General features: G+C 39.6%; 1 protein-coding gene across 1 annotated transcript in view; it reads left to right on the forward strand.

The window, feature by feature from the left end:
- The window catches only part of LOC147576877 (prostate and testis expressed protein 13-like), a 40,611-nt gene that overhangs the window by 4,735 nt on the left and 13,742 nt on the right, over nt 1-22,134 (forward strand). Inside the window, exons 2-3 of the transcript XR_015241234.1 lie at nt 12,161-12,383; nt 15,742-15,968. The gene's annotated coding sequence lies outside the window, so the exon portion shown is untranslated. The remainder of the gene's footprint in view (nt 1-12,160; nt 12,384-15,741; nt 15,969-22,134) is intronic.

Below are 22,134 nucleotides of genomic sequence, written 5' to 3' on the forward strand. Positions count from 1 at the left end.
TTGCTGGTTTCCAGAGTATGGTCTTTTCTCCCCCTTGGAGAGCTGAATAGTTTTATCGCTTCCACAACTCACTTTATGTGAGATAAGTTCAAAATATTTCCAATTCTTATTCTTCCCTGGTTTCTAAAATTTATCTTTGCTGTGTACTAAGATTTCTACATGAATACCTTTTTTGTCTTCCCAAATACAACATATCTAAAATACTATTTATTGTTTCCCTCTGGATTCACCCTTATGATATCCATATTCCTTTCAGTGATCTTATCATTTCTCCGGGCTTTCATCACTGAAGAAATGATCATTTTTTACTCTTTCTTATCCCCATATATCTTATAATTATTTTTTTTTCAATATATGAAATTTACTGTCAAATTGGTTTCCATACAACACCCAGTGCTCATCCCAACAGGTGCCCTCCTCAATACCCATCACCCACCCTGTCCTCCCTCCCACCCCCCATCAACCCTCAGTTTGTTCTCAGTTTTTAAGAGTCTCTTATGCGTTGGCTCTCTCCCCCCTAACCTCTTTTTTTTTTTTTCCTTCCCCTCCCCCATGGGTTTCTGTTAAGTTTCTCAGGATCCACATAAGAGTGAAAACATATGGTATCTGTCTTTCTCTGTATGGCTTATTTCACTTAGCATCACACTCTCCAGTTCCATCCACGTTGCTACAAAGGGCACCATATTTCGTTCTTTCTCATTGCCACGTAGTACTCCATTGTGTATATAAACCACAATTTCTGTATCCATTCATCAGTTGATGGACATTTAGGCTCTTTCCATAATTTGGCTATTGTTGAATGTGCTGCTATAAACATTGGGGTACAAGTGCCCCTATGCATCAGTACTCCTGTATCCCTTGGGTAAATTCCTAGCAGTGCTATTGCTGGGTCATAGGGTAGGTCTATTTTTAATTTTTTGAGGAACCTCCACACTGTTTTCCAGAGTGGCTGCACCAATTTGCATTCCCACCAACAGTGCAAGAGGGTTCCCGTTTCTCCACATCCTCTGCAGCGTCTATAGTCTCCTGATTTGTTCATTTTGGCCACTCTGACTGGCGTGAGGTGATATCTGAGTGTGGTTTTGATTTGTATTTCCCTGATAAGGAGCGACGTTGAGCATCTTTTCATGTGCCTGTTGGCCATCCGGATGTCTTCTTTAGAGAAGTGTCTATTCATGTTTTCTGCCCATTTCTTCACTATATATTTTATAATTATTAAGTTCTTGCATATATTTCCTTTTAAAGTCTCCTCTCACTTCCATTTCCTTTTTACTATTAATCTCTAGTTCAGCCCTAATTATTTTACTTTCAGATTCTTTCAGTAACACATTTAATAATATGGAAGGATATGACATAGTAATTAAGACTGTATGCTCTGAGCTCATATTATCTGGGCTCAAAATCTAACTCCTCCACTCCCTAGTTTTGTGACTGAGGCAAGTTATATGGCATCTCTTTGATTTGATTTTCTTACTTTTAAAATGGAGATGATAATCTGACTTTCATGGGGTTGTTGTGAAAGTTAAATGAGAAAATGCACATTAGCACAGTGTCTACCAAATAATAATAACTTGCCGCATTATAGATCTTACATAGTATAGTTGACCCTTGAACAACACAGATTTAAACTGTGCAGACTGATCATGTAGTTTTTTAAAATAAATATAATAATAGTACTATAAATATATTTTTCTTCCTTATGATTTTCTTAATATTTTCTTTTTTCTACCTTTATTATAAGACTACAGTGTATAACATATATAACATTCAAAATATGTATTAACCAACTATCTTATCAGTAAGGCTTCTGGTGAACAGAGGCTATTAGTAGTAGTTAAGGTTTTGGGGAGTCAAAAGTTACATGCAGATTTGCAACTTCACTAGAATTTACCAGTGGAGTCATCTGGGCCATGGGTTTCCTTTGTGGAAAGTTTTTTGATTATTAATTTAATATTTTAAATAGTTATGGAACTAATCAAATAATTCAGTATTGGGTAAATTGCAATAGTCTGTAATGTTTGAGGAATTGGTCCATTTTGTCTAAGTTGTCAAATTTATTTATATAGAGTCATTCATAGTATTACCTTATTATCTTTTTGAGGTCATCAAGGTCTGTAGTGACATCCCATGCTTCACTCCTGATGTTGGAAATAATATTTCTTCTCTATTTTGTCAGTCTTACTAGAGGTTTCTAAATTTTTTAGATCTTTTCAAAGAATCAGCTCGTCTATTTTTTTCAATTGTTTTTCTGTTTTCATTTTTGTTGATTTCTCCTCTTATTATTTCCTTCCTTCTGTGTAGGGTTTAATTCGCTCTTGTTTTCTTAGGTTCTTGAGATGGGTACTTAGAATACTGATATGTGGCTTTTCCTCTGTTCAGATGTATGCATTTCTTGCTATAAAAGGAGCTATAAAAAGAGCACTGCGTTAGCTCCTTTCTACAAGTTTTGACATATTTTAATTTTTATTCAGTTCAATGCATTTAAAACAATTTTCCCTTGAAAGTTCCTCTTTGATCCATGGGGTACCTAAGAGTATGTTGTTTACTTTTCAAGTGTTTGTAGATTTTCTTATTATCTTTTTGTTATGAATTTCTGGTTTGATTCCACTGTTGTTGGAGGATGCACTTTGTGTGAGTTTAAGTCTTTTAAATTTATTTAAGTAGGTTTATGGCCCAGATGTGGCAAACCTTGGTACATGTTCTGTGGGCACCTAAAACAGTGTTTATTCTTTTGTTATTGGGTAAAAGGTTTAGCAAATGTCAGATACTTTGGTTGATTATGGTACTGAGTTCACCCATGTACTTGCTAAATTTATGTCTAGTTGTCTTATCAATTGTTGAGAGAAAAATGTGGACGTCTCCAGCTATAATTGTGGATTTGTCTATTCCTTCAGTTCTATCAGTTTTTGCTTTACATATTTTATAGCTCTGTTGTTGGATGTTTGCTTATTTAGAATTGCTCTGCCTTCTTGATGGATTGGCCCTTTTATGTAATGTTCCTCTCTGTCTCTGGTAATTTTCTTTGCCCCAGAGTCTACTTTATCTATGGTTAATAACTCCTGCTGTCTTTTGATTATTTGTATGCTGTATCTTTTTCATCCTTTTATTTTCAATATTATATTTAGAGTGAGTTTCTTATAGATAACATAAAGTTGTATCATGTTTGCTAATCCACTCTGCCAGTCTGTGTCTTGATGTATTTAGAACATTTACAGGTAGGATAATAATTGATATTTTGGACTTTAAGTCAGTCATTTAATTAGTTTTGTTTTTGTTTTTCATGTCTTTTAGTTTTTCCTGCCTTCACATAGAGTACAGGAATAATTTTTAGAATTCCATTTTTATTTATCTGTTTGCATTTTCTCTCACTTTATTCTTGGTGAGTCTAGCTGAAAGTTTGTTTTATCTTATTCTTTTCAAAAAGCAGCTCTTAGTTTTATTGATCTTTTCTATTGCCTTTTAAGTCTCTACTTCACTTATTTCCACTCTTATCCTTGTTATTTCCTTCCTTCTGTTAATTTTGAACTTCATTTGTTCTTCTTTTTCTAGTTCCTTGAAGTGTCAAGTTAGGTTGTGTATTTAAGGTCTTTCTTGTTTCTTAACGTAGACGTTCATCTCTGTGAACTTCCCTCTTAGAACTGCTTTTGCCCCCCCTCAGTTTTGGTGTGTTGAATTTCCATCTTCATTTGGCTTGAGGTATTTTTTGATTTATGATTTGATTTCTTCTTTGACTCATTGGCTGTTCAGTAGCATGTTATTTAATCTCTATATATTTATGAATTTTCCAGTTTTCTTTTTGTAATTGATTTCTAGTTTCAAACCATTGTAATTGAAAAAGATGCCTGATATGACTTCATTCTCTTTAAATTTATTAAGACTTGTTTTGTGGCCTAATTTATGATCTGTCCAGGAGATTGTGTTTGCTTAAGCCATGTGTGCTTAAGAAAGGTATGCATTCTGCTGCTTTTGGATGGAATGTTCTGTATATGTCTTTTAAGTTCATCTGGTCTAATGTGTCATTTAAGGCCAGTGTTTACTTATTGATTTTCTGTCTGGATGATCTATCCTTTGGTGAAAACAGGGTATTAAAATCCCCTGATATTACCAACTTAGAGGTGCCTGGGTGGCTCAGTTAGATGAGCATCTGACTCTTGGTTTCGGCTCAGGTCATGGTCTCACAGTCATGAGATCGAGCCCCCGTGTCAGGATCCATGGTGGGCATGGAAGCTGTGTAAGATTCTCCCTCTCCCTATGCCTCTCCCAACTCGCTTGCACACTCTCTCTGAAAATATTTTTTTCTCATGTTTTATCTTGTTCTTTCACTTGGAACATATTCCCCTATTTCTTCATTTTCATTGTGTTAATGTACACACATTAGATAAAATAGCCTCCTCTCCCAGTCTTAAAGGAATAGCATTGTGCAGTAGATGAACTTTATTATTCAACCTTGCCCTATCTCTTGGTTGCCTTTCAAACCTTTGTGATCGTGAAAACAGCCTGTTTTAAGGCTAGTGACTCTGAGTAGTTGAGGGTGTGCTAGGACCCGTCAGTGTCCTGAATGGGATGATCCCAGTCAGCACCTAGATTCAGGCTGATGAAAGCCAGATCCTCAGGCAGTAGCTTGTAGAGTATGCAAATAGACATCTTTCAGAGGAAGACTAGGAGATAAGAGTTTCTGTCTGCTCCCTTTGTGCTGATGGCCAGTTAAGAGCTGTTTCTTTCTTTGCTACTGTATCACTGAACCCATGAACATAAGCCCCACTGGCCATCAGACTTAGGCTATCAAACGATGTGTCCTCTGGGCAGCCAGGGCGTTAGATGTGTGCATAAGCACCTTTCTTAGAGATGCAAACAACTTGGGGCAGGGCAGAGGGAGAGCACAGAAATGACACCACTACCCTTCCTGGTCCCTGGAGAAGTTGGCCCCTAGATGTAGATTAGAAGCCTGCCCCTCAGGCCACAGCTATGAAGATAATCCAATAGGCCTCTTTCATAAATACCAGCAACCCTGACTGAGATAGAGAGATAGTGCTAAGATGGTACCCACTGGCCCTCATCCCTAGATGGTACCTAAGTGGGCCTCGAGATGTGTGTTAAACCAGCAGTTTACCCCTCAGGCCAAAGCTCCAAGAGGAGCAAATAAGCCTCTTTCACAGAGAAACCAGCGTGTGTTTTGGTCACTGTCTCTGCTGTGCCCTGAGATTGGTAGCTGCCAAGTCTTGTCTCTTCATTTGTTACATTCCCATGGGACCGTGAACACAAGAGCCACTGGCCACCAGAGCGAGGCAACTAGAGGTGTTCCCAGGAGGGGATACCAGTCGTATGGACTAACTCCCCTCCAGGGCACACCAATGATCTGCGGTACAGCACAAGGAAAATAGGAAGAAAGTGCCCTCCCCCCAAGGTCTCTGGAGAGGATTAGAGTTGGCCCTTAGGTGTGTGTTTATTTTATTTTTTTTTTTAATTTTACTTACTTTATTTTTTATTTAAACTTTAGTTAACATACAGTGCAATATTAGTTTCAGGGGTGGAATTCAGTGATTCATCAAAACACTTGATTATATAAAACACCCAGTGCTCATCACAACAAGTTCCCTCCTTAGTACCCATCTAGCCCATCTTCCACTCACCTCCCTCTGTCAACCCATAGTTTGTTCTCTATCATTCAGAATCTTCTTGTGGTTTGCTTCCCTCTCTTCTCTCCCCACTCCCATAAGTTCATCTATTTTGTTTCTTAAATTCCACATATTGAGTGAAATCATATGGTATTTGTCTTTCTCTGATTGACTTGTTTTGCTTAGCATAATACACTCTACCTCCATCCACGTCATTTCAAATGGCAAGATTTCATTCTTTTTGATGGCTGAGTAATATTCCATTGCATATATATACCACATCTTCTTTACCCATTAATCATTCTGTGGACATTTGGGCTCTCTATAGTTTGGCTATTGTTTATAATGCTGCTATAACTATTTGAAGGGGTGCATGTACCCCTTCAAATCTGTATTTTTGTATCCTTTGGGTAAATACCTAATAGTGCAATTGCTGGATTTTAGGGTAGTTCTATTTTTAGTTTCTTTTTTTTTTTTAATTTTTTAACGTTTATTTATTATTGAGAGATAGAGAGATACAGAGCATGAGCAGGGGAGGGGCAGAGAGAGGGGGAGACATAGAATCCGAAGTAGGTTCCAGGCTCTGAGCTGTCAGCACAGAGCCCGACACGGGGCTCAAACTCACAAACTGAGATATCATGACCTGAGCCAAAGTCGGTCGTTTAACCAACTGAGCCACCCAGGCACCCCTCTATTTTTAGTTTCTTGAAGAACCTCTATACTGTTCTCCAGAGTGGCTGCAACAGTTTGCATTCCCACCAGTAGTTCAAGAGGGTTCCCCTTTCTCTGCATCCTTGCCAACATCTGTTGTTTCTTGTGTTGTTCATTTTAGCCATTCTGACAGTTGTGAGGTGGTATCTCATTGCGGTTTTGATTTATATGTCCCTGATGATGAGTAATACTGAGCATCTTTTGATGTGTCTGTTAGCCACCTGTTCATGTCTTCTGCCCATTTCTTAACTAGGTTGTTCATTTTTTGGGTGTTGAGTTTGATAAGTTCTTTATAGATTCTGAATACTAACCCTTTATCCAATATGCTGTTTGCAAATATCTTCTCCCATTCTGTAGGCTGCCTTTAAGTTTTGCTGCTTGCTTCCTATATGTGTGTTTAATAAGCCTGTTCCTCAGGCCATAGCTATGAACATAAGCTAATAAGTCTCTTTCATAGGAAGACGGGGCACCTCAGCCTGTTGTCTCTCTGCTGTGCCCTGGGAGGTAGTTAAGGTGTCTTTTTCCATTGTCTATAATCCTGTGGGACCCACAAGTGTAAGCCTTGCTGACCACCAGGAGACCTAGAGGTGGGCAGCAGGCACAAATATCAGAGCACCAGAGGAGAGTATAAGTTCCTTTCCAGGAAATACCAGTGGCCTGGAGCAAGGCAGAGGGTGAGCACAAAGAAGATGCCTGTAGGCCTCTGTTTTTGGAGAGTGTTTCATTAGGCGGGTAGATGAGTGTTAAATTAGATGCTTTCCCCTCTGGCGGATGCTTTAAGATAAATAGATAAGCTTCTTTCACCCAAAGTCTTGGTACTTTTTCCACTGGCTGCCTTTGTACTGGGCTCTGGAGTGGGTGAGTCTGCACAAGCCTTTTAAGAACTGTTTCTTAGTTGAAACAGCCTTGTGGGTCTCATGGACACAAGCCTTATTGGTTTTCAAAACCAGATGTTTTGGGGACTGTCTTTCAGGTGCAGGTCTTTAAAGTTGGGGTACCAGGTGTGTGGTTCAAACCCTTCACTCTTCAAGGAGAAACTTGGGTTTGTGAGTTCTCTCCTGATCATAAGTTGCTGTGTGTTGTGGGAGAAGGGGACATTTATGACATGTCTCAGTTTCTCCTCCCCTTCATGTTATGTTATGTTTTTTTTGTTTTTTTATCCAACATGTAGGAGCTGCTTAGCTAGTTTTGGGTTTCTCTCAGAGGATCTTTCTCCATATATAGATTTTGTATGTCTGTGGGAAGAGGTTGAGTGCAGGATCCTACTACATCACTGGCTTGAACTGAAACCTCCATTTTAATTTATCTATAATGTTTTTGAGTGACTCTCTTTGTATAGGTCCTTTAGTGGTTGCTCGAGGTGTTATATATGCATAACTTATTGTGGGGAAATATGTTCTACTTACATAAATGGGTTAGAAAAAAGCTTAGGACAGAAAGCTGCCACCACGGGGCGAAAGCACCCAAGGTTAGCTAGTGAGATATTGTAATGGGATCACGAGTAACTTGTTATATCACCTGCAGGAAATTACTTTTCATCTGATACCAATATACTATTGTACATTGATCACAAACCCCACTTTCCCCCCAAGACTCTTTGCTTCTTACAACACACAAGTTAATGATTACTGTCTGATTGTTTTCTCCACATTCACGTGTGTAAGATCTTGTTTTCTTCACATTCACCATGTGGGTCCATAATTACGGAGACAAAACTCCTGTTTGGGGCTCTTGTCTCCTGGACATTAGCCACTCTCGTATTCAATTCTGTGTCTTCTCTCTTGCTGGATAAGAAAGAACTCCAGACCCATAGTCTGCGACAACTTATCACTGTCTATAGGTGTTGCCATTTTACCAGTTGGAATGCAGTATAGGATCCCTTTGTCCTTTTATGTCCCTTTATAATATAATCCTCCATTTTTAATTGTTTTAAATATTTCCTTTTCATACATCAAGAACTACATCAGACAATATTATAATTTTTGCTTTCTCTGTCAAATGTAATTTTGAAAACTCAAATGAGGAAGGAAAGTCTATTGTGTTTATCCATTCTCTTACGATGTTTTATCTTTGTTCTTGATGTCCCAAGAACAGCATTTTCTAAGTACTTCCTTTAGTCATTCTTTTAGGGTCAGTCTACTGGCAACATATTCTCCTAGTTTTCTTCATCTTAGAATGTCTTGTGTCTCCCTTTCATTCCTGAAGTATATTTTTGCTGAATATAGGATCTACCCATTCTTTTCTTTCAATAGGAAAATGTACTTCCTTCTAGCCTCCGTGGTTTCTGATGAGAAATCTTACCACTGAATTGTTTCCCCTTGTGGATAAAATGTCATTTCTTTCTTGCTGCTTTCAAGACTTTTCTCTTTGTCTGCAGTTTTTAAAAGGTCGGCTATGATGTGTCTTGGTGTGGATTTCTTTGTGTTTGACTGTGAGATTTTTCACTCTGCCCTAGGGAATAAGCACTGTGCTTTTTATCGTGCTTTTTCCTGCTTTGTGTAGTTTGTTCACACATGTGCCAATCAGTACTCAGTTGAATACTTGAGAGAGATCCTCTCCAGATCTGTGTTCTCTCTGTACTCTTTTCTCCAGTTCCCTTTTCTGTGAGCTCTAGCCATCTTGGTCTCTCCAGACTGTCAATTTTGCCTCTTCAATTCAGGCACACGTCCTTAGCCTGCGAATTCTCCAGGTGTAAGATGGTACAGTCATAGTCATATGGCTCACCTCGCTTAATTTTCCATGCTTCAGGAATCACTGACCTACGTTACCTGATATTCAATGCCTTGAAAACTATGTACTATATTCTATTCATTTTTTGAGTTTCTTTAGGCAGGAGGATAAATCTGGTCCTTATTAGACCATCTTGACTAAGATGATTTTTAATGGGACTAAAAATCAGCAGGTGGATCAGATAATACCCAGTTCATGCTGGGCAGCTCAGGTTTCATGGTAACTTGGTATCCCATGGTCCAGTGTTTAGGTGAGTTGAATGGGAATGTGGTGGGAATCACTGCCCCTGCATCCCTTATATCCTGGATGGTGGCACTAACCTCTGAAATCCCTCCTAAGGATTGCTTTAGGTTTACCGTTTTCCTAGGTAGAGGCATTTCTAATGGTTTCTATTTGACCTTTCTTGCCATAATATCTCTCATTCCATAGTCAGGGAATCAATAAGGAATTCTGCCAGCTAAGTATGTCTATTCCAAGTATGCATTCTGAAATTGGAAAAGTAAACACAGGAAGGTTCAGGGACCCATTGGACCCACTGTGAAATTGACCTGAGCTCAAACTCCATCGATCACCTGACCTTCCTGAGCCCCTGCTCTGACTGGTTTTGGGTCTCCTGGAATTAGTGTCAATTCAGAGCCAGTTTCTAGTAATCCCTGAAAGGTCTGAATATTTCCTGTTCCCCACTTCACAGTTACCCTGGTAAAAGGCCGTAGGTCCCTTTGAGCAAGGCTGGGAGGAATAATGACAGTATACATTTTCAATAATGTACTTCAAGAAGAAGGAGACACCCCCTTCATTCAAAGGATTCTGAGTCTGTAAACTTGCTCAAGTCAATGAACGATTGAGGAGTCCCTGATCCTGTTTTTATGATTCAAGTTAGACTTTTGTTCACCGATGTAGAACTTTCCTGCTTGTATAGAACAAGTAAGAATTTATTAGATTTTCTATCTATTTCACTTGTAGGAACACTATAATTAACTAGCCAAAGCTATAAGTCTGTGTAAGTCAAACTATCAGATTGCTGCTTTGGCTCTCTTGTCCCTTGCAGTAACCAGGCCCACCTTGCTGATGGTGTTGGGGTGTCACCACTTGGCTTCTGCCACCCTGGGGTCCAATTTGTCCCAATGCATTTAGGTTTTCCAGTTGTGACTGCAGTTTCTACTGTAAGTTCTGTCCTATAAGAGAAGGGTGATCATAGAGCTCCTCAAGGATGCTGGGGCTCCCCTCACAAATTTATTTGTCAAAGTAGTGGTGAGAAGACGTACGTCTGAGCACCCCCCATCTCCCCCCCCTCGCCCCCCACCAAACCCTGTGGGTAAGTCTTAAATCACAATGCACTCTGACATTCCAATCTCCCTAAGCCTTTGAATCCCTTCCTCTAACTGCCTTTCTAACTCCCAAACTGCAAAATTAAATGCACAATCTCTGTTTAGTGTGCCCATATCAATAACTTCAGCCTGATCCAACTTTATGTTCCTTCCATCATTATCCCATACCCTTAGTATCCATTTCCACACATGTGCCCCAGATTTCTGCTTGTATGGATTATAAAAATCAAATACTTCTTTCTTTTGGAGTATAGCACATGGGTCACCTCACCTTAAGTGGCCTGCTGGGACTTGATTCTAGTTCTAGGTCTAGAAGCAAAGGGGTGTGGTGGGGTGGATCCTGAGGAGAATCTGTATTATCTTGTAAGGCAGCTGCCTCAGGGGTGGCCATTATAGTTTCCTCAGTCAATGCAGGGTTAATCCCCTCAGATGGGGGTGGAACAGCTGACACTACTGGACATGAGGATACTGCTGCCACTGGGTCTGGGGAGGCCAGTGCCACTGCAGTTGGGTGAAACACTTCAGCTGAGGGTGGGGAAGTCAGTTCCCCTGGGGACAGGGAGGAGTCTTCCACCAGCAGAGAAGACTCTTCAAAATTTAGCAGTTCGATGTCCCCACCTCCATCATTCTAACTTATTCTTTCTCAATTAATGACCTCTTTGTAACAGTAGAGCCTTTGAAAGACCAGGAGTTCAAGTTACATCGTAATGCAGCCACTTGTAGGATGAGGGTCTGCATTTGATTTTCAGCAATTTCAGCCCTGCAGCTAGAGGACATAAAAGGTCTCCTTTGGGGCACACATGAAGTTCTCAGTCATTTATGTGGCCCAGGACCTGGACATTCAAATCTCTGAACTCATCCTTTTCTTTCCCCACGTTGTCTAGTGATCTTGGGAGCAACTAGCCAATCTTATCCTATTTGTTAGTTTTCTGAAAATGTTTGAAAGTACACATAGCCATTTTAGTCTTGTTTCTTGTAAGTAATTAATGAGTGCCCAGTGGAGATATTTTGCTTATCTTTATTGCCAGATTATGCAATCAACTATCTTTGCACTCTTTACTACTGGAAATAGAGTCCTTAGTGTCTTTAAATCTAATCAGATTAGAGGGGCACCTGGGTGACTCAGTTGGTTAAGCGTCTGACTTTGGCTCAGGTCATGATCTCACAGTTCATGGGTTCGAGCCCCGCATCGGGCTCTGTGCAGACAGCTTGGAGCCTGGAGCCTGTCAGATTCTGTCTCCTTCTCTCTCTGCCTCTACCCTGTTTGTGCTCTCTCTCTCTCAAAAATAAATAAACATTAAAAACATTTTTTTTTTTAAATCTCACCGGATTAGAGAGCCGATTTCAGAAACCCCAGAACTAATTCAGAATACTCATCTTTACAGTTCTGCTCCTTTAGAATCACCGTCAGTACCAAAATCTTTTTTTTTACTAAAAAAATTTTTAATGTTTATTTTTGAGATAGAGAGAAACAGAGTGCAAGTGGGAGACGGACAGAGAAAGAGGGAGACACAGAATCCGAAGCAGGCTCCAGGCTCCAAGCTGTCAGCACAGAGCCCAACATGGGGCTTGAACCCACGAACCGTGAGATCATGACCTGAGCCAAAGTCAGATGCTTAATCGACCAAGCCACCCAGATACCCCAGTACCAAAATCTTTATTAGTCAGAGAAGCAGATCTAGTAAGGAGATTAATACAGATGTGTATGTATATGTTATATTTATATGGAAGCCATATTTATAACTTTAAAAATATATAATTATTTATTTATTATAGGAATTGGTTCATGTGATCATGGAGGCCAAGAAGTCCCACAATTAGTCATCTGCAAGCTGGAGAACCCGGCCAGTGGTGCAATTCAATCTGAGTCCAAAGGCCTGAGAACCAGGATCTTCGATGGCTGTACTGGCTTAAGCCAGGAGAGCAAATTTGCCCATCTGCATTTTTGTTCTATTCAGGCCTTCAATGGATTGGATGGTGTCTACCCTCATTTGTGAAGGTGATCTTCTTTACTCAGTCTACTGATTCAAATGCTACTTTCTTCTGGAAACATCCTCACAGATGCACCCAGACAGAATGTTTTACCAGCTATCTGGGTACCCCTTAGCCCAGCCTAGCTGACACTAAAATTAACCATCACACCTACCGCCTTCTCCCATATCCTGCCATCTTAATTTTACATCCCAGTCTTCTCTCCTGAGCTACATGATCACATAGCTACTGTCTACTTGCCATTTTTACTTGAATGTCTCACTTTACTTTCAAATATAATATGTACAAAGTTGAATTACCTCCCTTCTTCATGCCACAATGACAGAATTCCTCAGCGAGGGGATTTCTCCCTGTGAGTGATGACACTTACACTCAGTTGCACATACCGGATACCTGAGAGTCATTGATATCCACCCTTTTCTCCATTCTAGTAGATCACCTACAATCTACCCAAAGTATAGCTCAGATGCTTCCATTTTCCCCTATTAATTTTTGAGAGAGAGAGAGAGAGGGAGAGAGAATGAGCAGGGGAGGGGCAGGGAGCGAGGGGGCAGGGGATCCCAAGCAGGCTCTGCACTGACAGCTGTGAGCCCGATGCGGGGCTCAAACCCACGAACTGCCAGATCATGACCTGAGCCGAAGTTGAAAGCTCAGTTGACTGACCCACCCAAGTGCCACCATCCTTCTCTCTCTTAATGTTGCCGTCCCCAGAGCTCATCTGTGACCACCTATGATTTTTGTATTTATGTTCCAGTATTCTCTTTGGTTTGTTCATAGCACATAAACACACTTCATAATTATTCTTTTACTTACTTGCATATTCATTTCTTGAGAGTGGGAACCATGACTATCATATTTGTCATTGTTTTCCCAGCTCCTAGGACAGTGCCTGGTACTCAGAGGTAGGATTAGTAGATATTTGCTGCATGAATGAGAGCATTGAGGCAGAGCCTCTGCTTCTCTGTCGAAAGGAACCAGCAAGAGCAGCCTCATTCTGTGGCAATCACAACATTACCCAGCAGGGGGAGGGAGGGTGCATACCAGACAAAGTGTGTCAGAGGGACCATGTCTACTGGAGTCTCCATTGGGCTGGTGGAGGAGGCTCCCTGTTCTGGTTGTCATCTTAGGACTTTAACTCCAACTGCTGTAATCACACAAACTGGTAACTGTAAACTGATTACCTTGAAAATATGTGGTTTGAGGGAGCTTTGGAGGATGGCAAGATCATCAACTTCTTTTTATATTCCTGTATTTTCTTTAAAACTTTATTTAAAGAGAGAGAGTGTGCATGTGCACGAGCAGGGGGAGGGGTAGAGAGCAAGAGGGAGAGAGAGAATTCCAAGCAGGCTCTGTGCTGATAGCACAGAGCCTGATGTGGTGCTCGATCTCATGAACCATGCGATCCTGACCTGAGTGGAAATCAAGAGTCAGATGCTTAGCCAACTGAGCCACCCAAGCACCCCTTTACATTCCTGTATTATTTAAAATTTTATAGCAGGCATATGTTACATTATGATTTAAAATTTTTATAGAAGTTTAAATAAATGTGTTTAAAAATAACGCACTTGGTTAAAAACTAAAACGTATTTGGTTGAGAAATGATGCTGCATAATTAATTTCTGAAAGTGCTTTTCAGTGGTTCCAAGAGATTTGGCTTCAAAGACAGAATATTCTTTTGAGCAGAGTAAGACTGAGTCAGACTTCTTTCTTCATTTGCTCTTTTCTTCTTAATCTTCTATTCTGTGATTTTTCTATGCCATGATAGCTTCATTTGCTTTTGGTTTTGATTTGTCTTATTCTAATTTGTGATGGAATACAGGTTATCTCCTTGTAAAAGGAAAATTACTGATACTCTGGATGTGACTGCTAGGTGAGATTAGATACAATCAGAGTCACCTGTATGTACATAGGTAGGTAGTGACCAGGTTTGTAAGGCCCCAAGCCTCTGTCAGAAAGGGTTAGAGAAGAGGGGAATATGAAGATAGCTTATAAACTCACAACTCAGACATGTAGTATTTTGTTAAAGGATGTAGATTCTCATCTAGAAACAGAAAGAAGGTCTATAGCACTTAGGTTTGGGTTCTGTCTTAGATCTAGAACACCAGCTGTTATAGCAGACTTTCCTGGGACCTCAGCTAAAATCCTGAGACAGGCAGCAGGGCAGAGTGTCTGCCTTTGATCCTTGCCACAAAATACTGAAAATTTCATGTTTCCAGGGGTACAGGGCCGATGCCTGAGAAGGAGGATTTGAACTTTGGCTAGGCACCATTACCAAGGAATTTCGAGTGACAGGGAAAGAGAAGGCGAGTAACCAAATGTGTTCAGATGATGTAGATATGAGTATGGAAATGATGTCATTAAGGACAGCTAACATCTGTGGAGAAATTCTGACGTACCAGTCGCTGTAGCAAGCTCTTTAGGGGTATATTATCTCGTGTAACTATTACCACAGTCCTAAGATAGTATTTTCCTGTTTATAGATGAAGAAATAGGGCACAGAAGCCACACATCTACTAAATGAGGAGTGGAGTTTGAAGTTAGGAATTATGCCTCAAAAACTCACTCTTGTACCTTCCACTCTCACTATACTCCTTTCTGCTATACATGTCTGATATCATCTCTTAGGTCAGACCCAAGCTCAAATGCCAACAAATAATGTAATTAGATTTAATTAGTTGTATCTGGGAGAAAATATAGAGTAGTGGAGGCTGTAAGAAACCGGGTGACCCTAGTTGGAAAGGACAGCAGGTATTGAGTTCTGGTGGATTGTAGCCATGGGGTATTTCGGGTTCAGTATTGACAAATCCTTGATGCTTAAAAATACCACACGTGTGCTGTAAAATATCTAGAAATCTGGATATTTATGTGAATTCTTCTTGTATTTCTTACTTTAAAAATTTTATTGTTATAAAACTACTGTGCCATGCAGATCTAACAAAGCACATCTGGTAGCAAAATGTGAAAGCTGGAAAAGGGAGGCCATTTATTTTTACTTCCTCTAAATCATGCATACCCTTCTATGACAGAGTAGACCTCGACATCACAGTCTTATAGGACAGTCATTCTGTACCATGAAGGAATTTTTGCTGAGTTCTCCAGTTTTAGTTGTTGAATTGTTAAAGGAGGAGCTAAAGAGAATTTACAAATCCCTTTTCTTTTCCTTTCTTTCCAGAACAATTATCTGGCTTCTAAAACTGTTGTCTTCTACATAATCTCATTTTGAATGTCAATCTTTGAGTATTATCTCCTGACTTTGTTCTGCTCTCCATGTGAAACAAATACCAATTCACCCATGGGCAATAAAGTTGGCTATTGCAGGAGCCAAAAGTAAAATAAATTTTATTCTTTTTTATTCTTTCTCCCAGGCTCAGAAGCCTCAGGACCTGTGTGCAGGACCTCAGTGCCTAGGCGATGTCAAGAAAGCTAAGCTTAAGAGGTTGGCTGGGAAAATGGCAGAGTAGAAGGACCATAAGCTTGCCTTGTCCCACAGATACAACTAGATAACACTCTCATCAGCATAAATCACTCAGAAAAATGATCCGAAGACTGGCAGAACAAACTCCAAAACTAAAATTAGGCCACATCAAAGAAGGTAAGAAGGGCAAAGATGCAGTCTGGGAGTGAAATGGATCATGACCATACACGGTGGGGAGGGAGCTGGTGGCACAGAGAAGGGCAAAAGACAGACGTTCACACTGAAGAGCCCATGAGCAGGGAGGACATTTGCCTTTGAAAGCAAGAGGGGCTGAATTTCATGAGTTTTTATAACCAGCAGGACTTAAAGCTTGGAATCTTAAAAATTGGTGGGCTTGGCTCTGGGAGATCCCAGAGGGTTTTAGGAAATGGAATCCCTATCCTTAAAGAGACAGCATGACAAACAGCCTGTGCAGATACGCTGTAGCACCAGGACTTGGGAAAATGCTGGGAGAAGATGAGAGGGAGAGTGTTTGCTCATCTCAGAGCGGGACCTGGAGAGACCCCTCCAGGAAGAAAGGAGCTAGCAGCATCATTTCCCTCCCCTGCTGCTCAGCACAAACACACAGCCACCCGCAGGAACCAGCAGGGCTAGGACACTCACTACCTAACTTGCTTACGTCAAGCAGTGCTTGCTTCAGCAGATCTGCCCTTCCCAGTCACACCTGCCTCAGTCTTGGTGCTGTGGGCCCTTTTCATGCAAACCCTGCCAGTACCACATCTAACCTGTGTGTATTGCGGGACCTTAATTCTGGCAGCGGCAGGGGCAGGTCTCATTTTGTAAGCAGACCACCACACACCTTGCTAAAATGCACCCCACCCCTGCTGGGGACCAATAGACAAAGAGAGCCTCTGTAGACAATGGTACTGTAGGAAAAAGAGGCAAAACTCAAAAGCAGAGCACATGCAACACACATAGGAGACACTCCCTGAAGCGCCAGGCCCTGAGGAACATGGGACACTGCATTGCAGGGCACTACAGGACTTCTTTATAAGGCTGTTATTGTTAAGAGCAAGAGAAGTGGCTGACTTTCCTAACACACAGAAACAGACACAGAAAGTTAGACAAAATGAGACAGAGAAATATGTCCCAAATGAAAGAATAGGAGCAAACCACAGCGAGAGACCTAAGCGAAATGGACATAAGTAATATGCCCGATAAGAGAATTTAAAATAATGGTTATAAAGATACTCGACTGGAGAAGAGTGGAAGACATCTGTGAGACCCTTAACACAGATATAAAAAAGAACCAATCAGAGATCAAGAACACAATAAATGAAATTTAAAATACGCTTGAGGCTCCCTCTCTCTCTCTCTCTCAACATAAACAAATAAACTTAACAAAAAATTTTTTATAAAGGGGGCACTTGGGTGACTCAGTCGGTTAAGCATCCCACTCTTGGTTTGGGCTTAGGTCATGATCTCACAGTTTGTGAGTTCAAGCCCCGCTTCAGGAAAGCTATCCTAGGTTCTCCTTTTGCTGCTTATGCTTTGCCACCATGGTCACCACCAAAAGCAATCCCCAAGCAGGATTCTTTCTCCCTCTCTCTCTGCCCCCTCCCCTGCTTATGCTCTCTCTCTCTCTCTCTCAAAATAAATGAATAAATAATACACTTGATGGAGTAAATAGTAGACTAAATGAAGCAGAGGAACAAATTAATGATCTCTAAGACAGAGTAATGGAAAATAACTAAGCTGAGCAAAGAAGAGGAAAGAAAATTATGCAAATTGAGAATACTCTTAGGGAACTCAGTGATTCTATCAAACATAGTAACATTCACATTATAGGGATCTCAGAAGAAGAAGAGAGAGAAAAGGGAATAGAAAATTTATTTGAAGAAATAATAGCTGAAAACTTCTCTAATCTGGGAAAGGAAATAAGAGGCACGGAGATTCCCCCAGAAATTCAAGTCAAGGAGGTCTACACCAAGACATATAATAATTAAAATAGCAGAAAGTAATGGTAAAGAAAAACATTTTTAAAGCAGCAAGAGAAAAGAAGTAGTTACATATGGGAAAACCCCATTAGGCTATCAGTAGATTTTTCAGCAGACAGTTTTCAGGCCAAAGGGAGTGGCATAATATATTCAAAAGCACCGAGAGAGAAAAATCTGCAGCCAAGAATACTCTATCCAGCAAGGTTATCATTCAGAGTAGAAAGAAATATAGAGTTTCTCAGACAATAACTATTAGAGTTCATGACCAATAAACCAGCCCTACAAGAAATATTAAAAGAGACTCTTTGAGTGGAAAGGAAAGACCGTAAGTGAGAGTATGAAAAGTAGAGACACAAAATCAGTGAAAACAAGTACTTCTCTAAAAATCAGTCAAGAGATTCATAAAATAAAAGGAAGTAAATATCTATAGATATAGGACATATATTTAAAATGTGGGAGGGAGAAGAGTACAGAATGGGTTAAGAGTACAGACGGTTAAGTAACCATCAACTTAATATAAACTGCTATATGCAGAAGAGCTTAAGTACACACCTAATGGTAACCACAAATCAAAAACCACTAATAGATACATAAGACTAAAGAGAAAGGAATCCAAGTGTATCACTAAAAAAGTCAACTTATCATGAGAAGAGAGCAAGGGAGAAAGGATTAGAGAAAATCTATAGAAAAAAAAAAAACACTGAACAAGTAACTAAATAGCACTAAATACATACCTATCAGTAATTAGTTTGAATGTTAATGGACCAAATGGTCCAACCAAAAGACATAGGGTGACAGAATGGATCAAAACAAAACAAAACAAAACAAAAAACAAGACCTGTCTATAGGCTGCTTACAAGAGATTTATTTCAGACCTACAGGCACCTGCATATTGGAAGTGAGGGGTTGGAGAAACATTTTTCATACAAATGGATGTCAAGAGAAAGCCAGAGTAGCAATACTTTTATCAGACAAAATAAACATTAAAACAAAGACTGTAACAAGAGACAAAGAAGGACACTGTATAATAATGAAAGGGACAATCCAACAAGAGAATATAACAATTATAAATATTTATGCACCCAACATGAAAGCACCCCAATACATAAAAACAGTTACTAACAAACAAGCGAAATAATAGATAATAATATAATAATAGTAGGAGACTTGAACACTGCACTTACATTGATGGACAGATCATACAAACAGGAAATCGACAAGGAAACAGTGGCTTTGAATGACACACTGGACCAGATAGATTTAATAGATATATTAAGAACATTTCATCCTAAAACAACAGAATACACATTCTTTCCAAGTGCACACAGAACATTCTCCAGAATAGATCACATATTAGGTCACAAAACAAGCCTTAACAAATTCAAGAAAATCAAAGTCATACTATGCATCTTTTCTGACCACAATGCTCTGAAACTAGAAATTAACCACAAGAAAAAAATCTGGAAAGAGCACAAATACACGGAGGTTAAATAACATGCTACTAAACAACGAATGGGTTAACCAAGAAATCAAAAGTTACATGGAAACAAGTAAAATCAATGGTCCAAAATCTGGGGGATACAACAAAAGTAGTTCTAAGAAGGAAGTTTATAGGAAGACAAGCCTACCTCAAGAAGCAAAAAAAAATAAAAATAAAAAATCTCGGATCCAACAAAACATTAAAAAATTATTCACCATGACCAAGCGGGATTTATACCTGGGATGCAGGGCTGGTTCAATATCCGCAAAAGGACGTGATTCATCACATCAATAAAAGAAAGGACAGGAACCATATGATCCTCTCAATAGATGCAGGGAAAGCATTTGACAGAATATAGCATCCTTTCTTGATAAAAACCCTCAAGAAAGTAGGGATAGAAGGAGCATACCTCGAGAAAAGCCATATATGAATGACCCAATGCTAATATCATCCTCAATGGGGAAAAACTGAGAGCTTTCCCCCTAAGATCAGGAACAAGACAGGGATGTCCACTCTCACCACTGTTATTCAACATAGTATTGGAAGTCTTAGCCTCTGCAATCAGACAACACAAAGAAATAAAAGGCATCCAAATTGGCCAGGAGGAGGTCAAACTTTCACTCTTCGCAGATGACATGATACTTTACAGGGAAAACCCAAAAGATTCCACCAAAAAACTGCTAGAACTGATTCATGAATTCAGCAAAGTTGCAGGATATAAAATCAACACACAGAAATCGGGTGCATTCCTATACACCAACAATGAAGCGACAGAAAGAGAAACCAAGGAATAGATCCCATTTACAGTTGCACAAAAGACCATAAAATACCTAAGAATAAATCTAACCAAAGAGGTGAAAAATCTATACACTGAAAACTATAGAAAGCTTATGAAAGAAATTGAAGAAGACACAAAAAAATGGAAAAAGATTCCATGCTCCTGGATAGGGAGAACAAATGTTGTTAAAATGTCGATACTACCCAAAGCAATCTACATATTCAATGCAATCCCTATCAAAGTAACACCAGCATTCTTCACAGAACTAGAATAAATAATCCTAAAATTTGTATGGAACCAGAAAAGACCCCAAATAGCCAAAGCGATCTTGAAAAAGAAAACCAGAGCAGGAGGCATCACAATCCCAGACTTCAAGCTGTATTACAAAGCTGTAATCACCAACACAGTATGGTACTGGCACAAGAACAGATACTCAGATCAATGGAACAGAATAGAGAACCCAGAAATGGACCCACAAATGTATGGCTAACTAATCTTTGATAAAGCAGGAAAGAATATCCAATGGAATCAAGACAGTCTCTTCAGCAAGTGGTGCTGGGAAAACTGGACAGCGACATGCAGAAGAATGAACTTGGACCACTTTCTTACACCATACACAAAAATAAACTCAAAATGGATGAAAGACCTAAATGTAAGACAGGAAGACATCAAAATCCTCAAGGATAAAGCAGGCAAAAATCTCTTTGATCTTGGCCGCAGCAACTTCTTACTCAACACATCTCTGGAAGCAAGGGAAACCAAAGCAAACATGAACTACTGGGACCTCATGAAAATAAAACTCTTCTGCACAGCGAAGGAAACAATCAGCAAAACTAAAAGGCAACCGACAGAATGGGAGAAGATATTTGCAAATGACATATCAGATAAAGGGTTAGTATCCAAAATCTATAAAGAACTTATCAAACTCAACACCCAAAAAACAAACAATCCAGTGAAGAAATGGGCAAAATACATGAATAGACACTTCTCCAAAGAAGACATCCAGATGGCCAACTGACACATGAAAAAATGTTCATCACTACTCATCAGGGAAATACAAGGCAAAACCACAATGAGATACTACCTTACACCTGTCAGAATGGCTAACATTAACAACTCAGACAACAACAGATGTTGGCAAGGATGGGGAGAAAGAGGATCCCTTTCACACTGCTGGTGGGAATGCAAGCTGGTGCAGCCACTCTGGAAAACAGTATGGAGTTTCCTCAAAAAAACTAAAAATATAACTACCCTACGACCCAGCAATTGCACTACTAGGCATTTATCCAAGGGATACAGATGTGCTATTTTGAAGGGACATATGCACCCCTCATGTTTATAGCAGCACTATCAACAATAGCCAAAGTATGAAAAGAGCCCACATGTCTATCAATGGATGAATGGATAAAGAAGATGTGGTATATATATACAATGGAGTATTACTCGGCAATGAAAAAGAATGAAATCTTGCCATTTGCAACTACGTGGATGGAACTGGAGGGTATTATGCTAAGTGAAATTGGTCAGTCAGAGAAAAACAAAAATCATAAGACTTCTCTCATATGAGGACTTTAAGAGAAAAAAAGATGGATATAAGGGAAAGGAAACAAAAATAATATAAAAACAGGGAGGGGGACAAAGCAGAAGAGACTCATAAATATGGAGAACAAACTGAGGGTTATGGGAGGGGTTGTGGGAAGGGGGATGGGCTAAATGGGTAAGGGACCCTAAGGAATCTACTCCTGAAATCATTGTTGCACTATATGCTAACTAATTTGGATGTAAATTTTAAAAATAAAAAATAAAATTAAAAAAATAAAAAATCTCAAATAAACAACATAATTTATACCTAAAGGAGCTAGAAAAAGAAAAAGAAAACCCAAAACTAAAAAAATAATAGTAATAATAGAACAGATCAATGAAACCAGGAGCTGGTTCTTTGAAAAGATCAACACAATAGATAAATCTCTAGCCACACTCATCAAACAAGATCCAAATAAGCAAAATCACCAATGACAGAGGAGAAATAATCAACACTACAGAAATCCAATTGTAACAGATTATGAAAACCTATATGCCAACAAATTG

This window comes from Puma concolor, chromosome D1 (assembly GCF_028749965.1).
Source record: "Puma concolor isolate L17-30 chromosome D1, mPumCon1.1.hap2, whole genome shotgun sequence".
NCBI classification, from domain to species: Eukaryota; Metazoa; Chordata; class Mammalia; order Carnivora; family Felidae; genus Puma; species Puma concolor.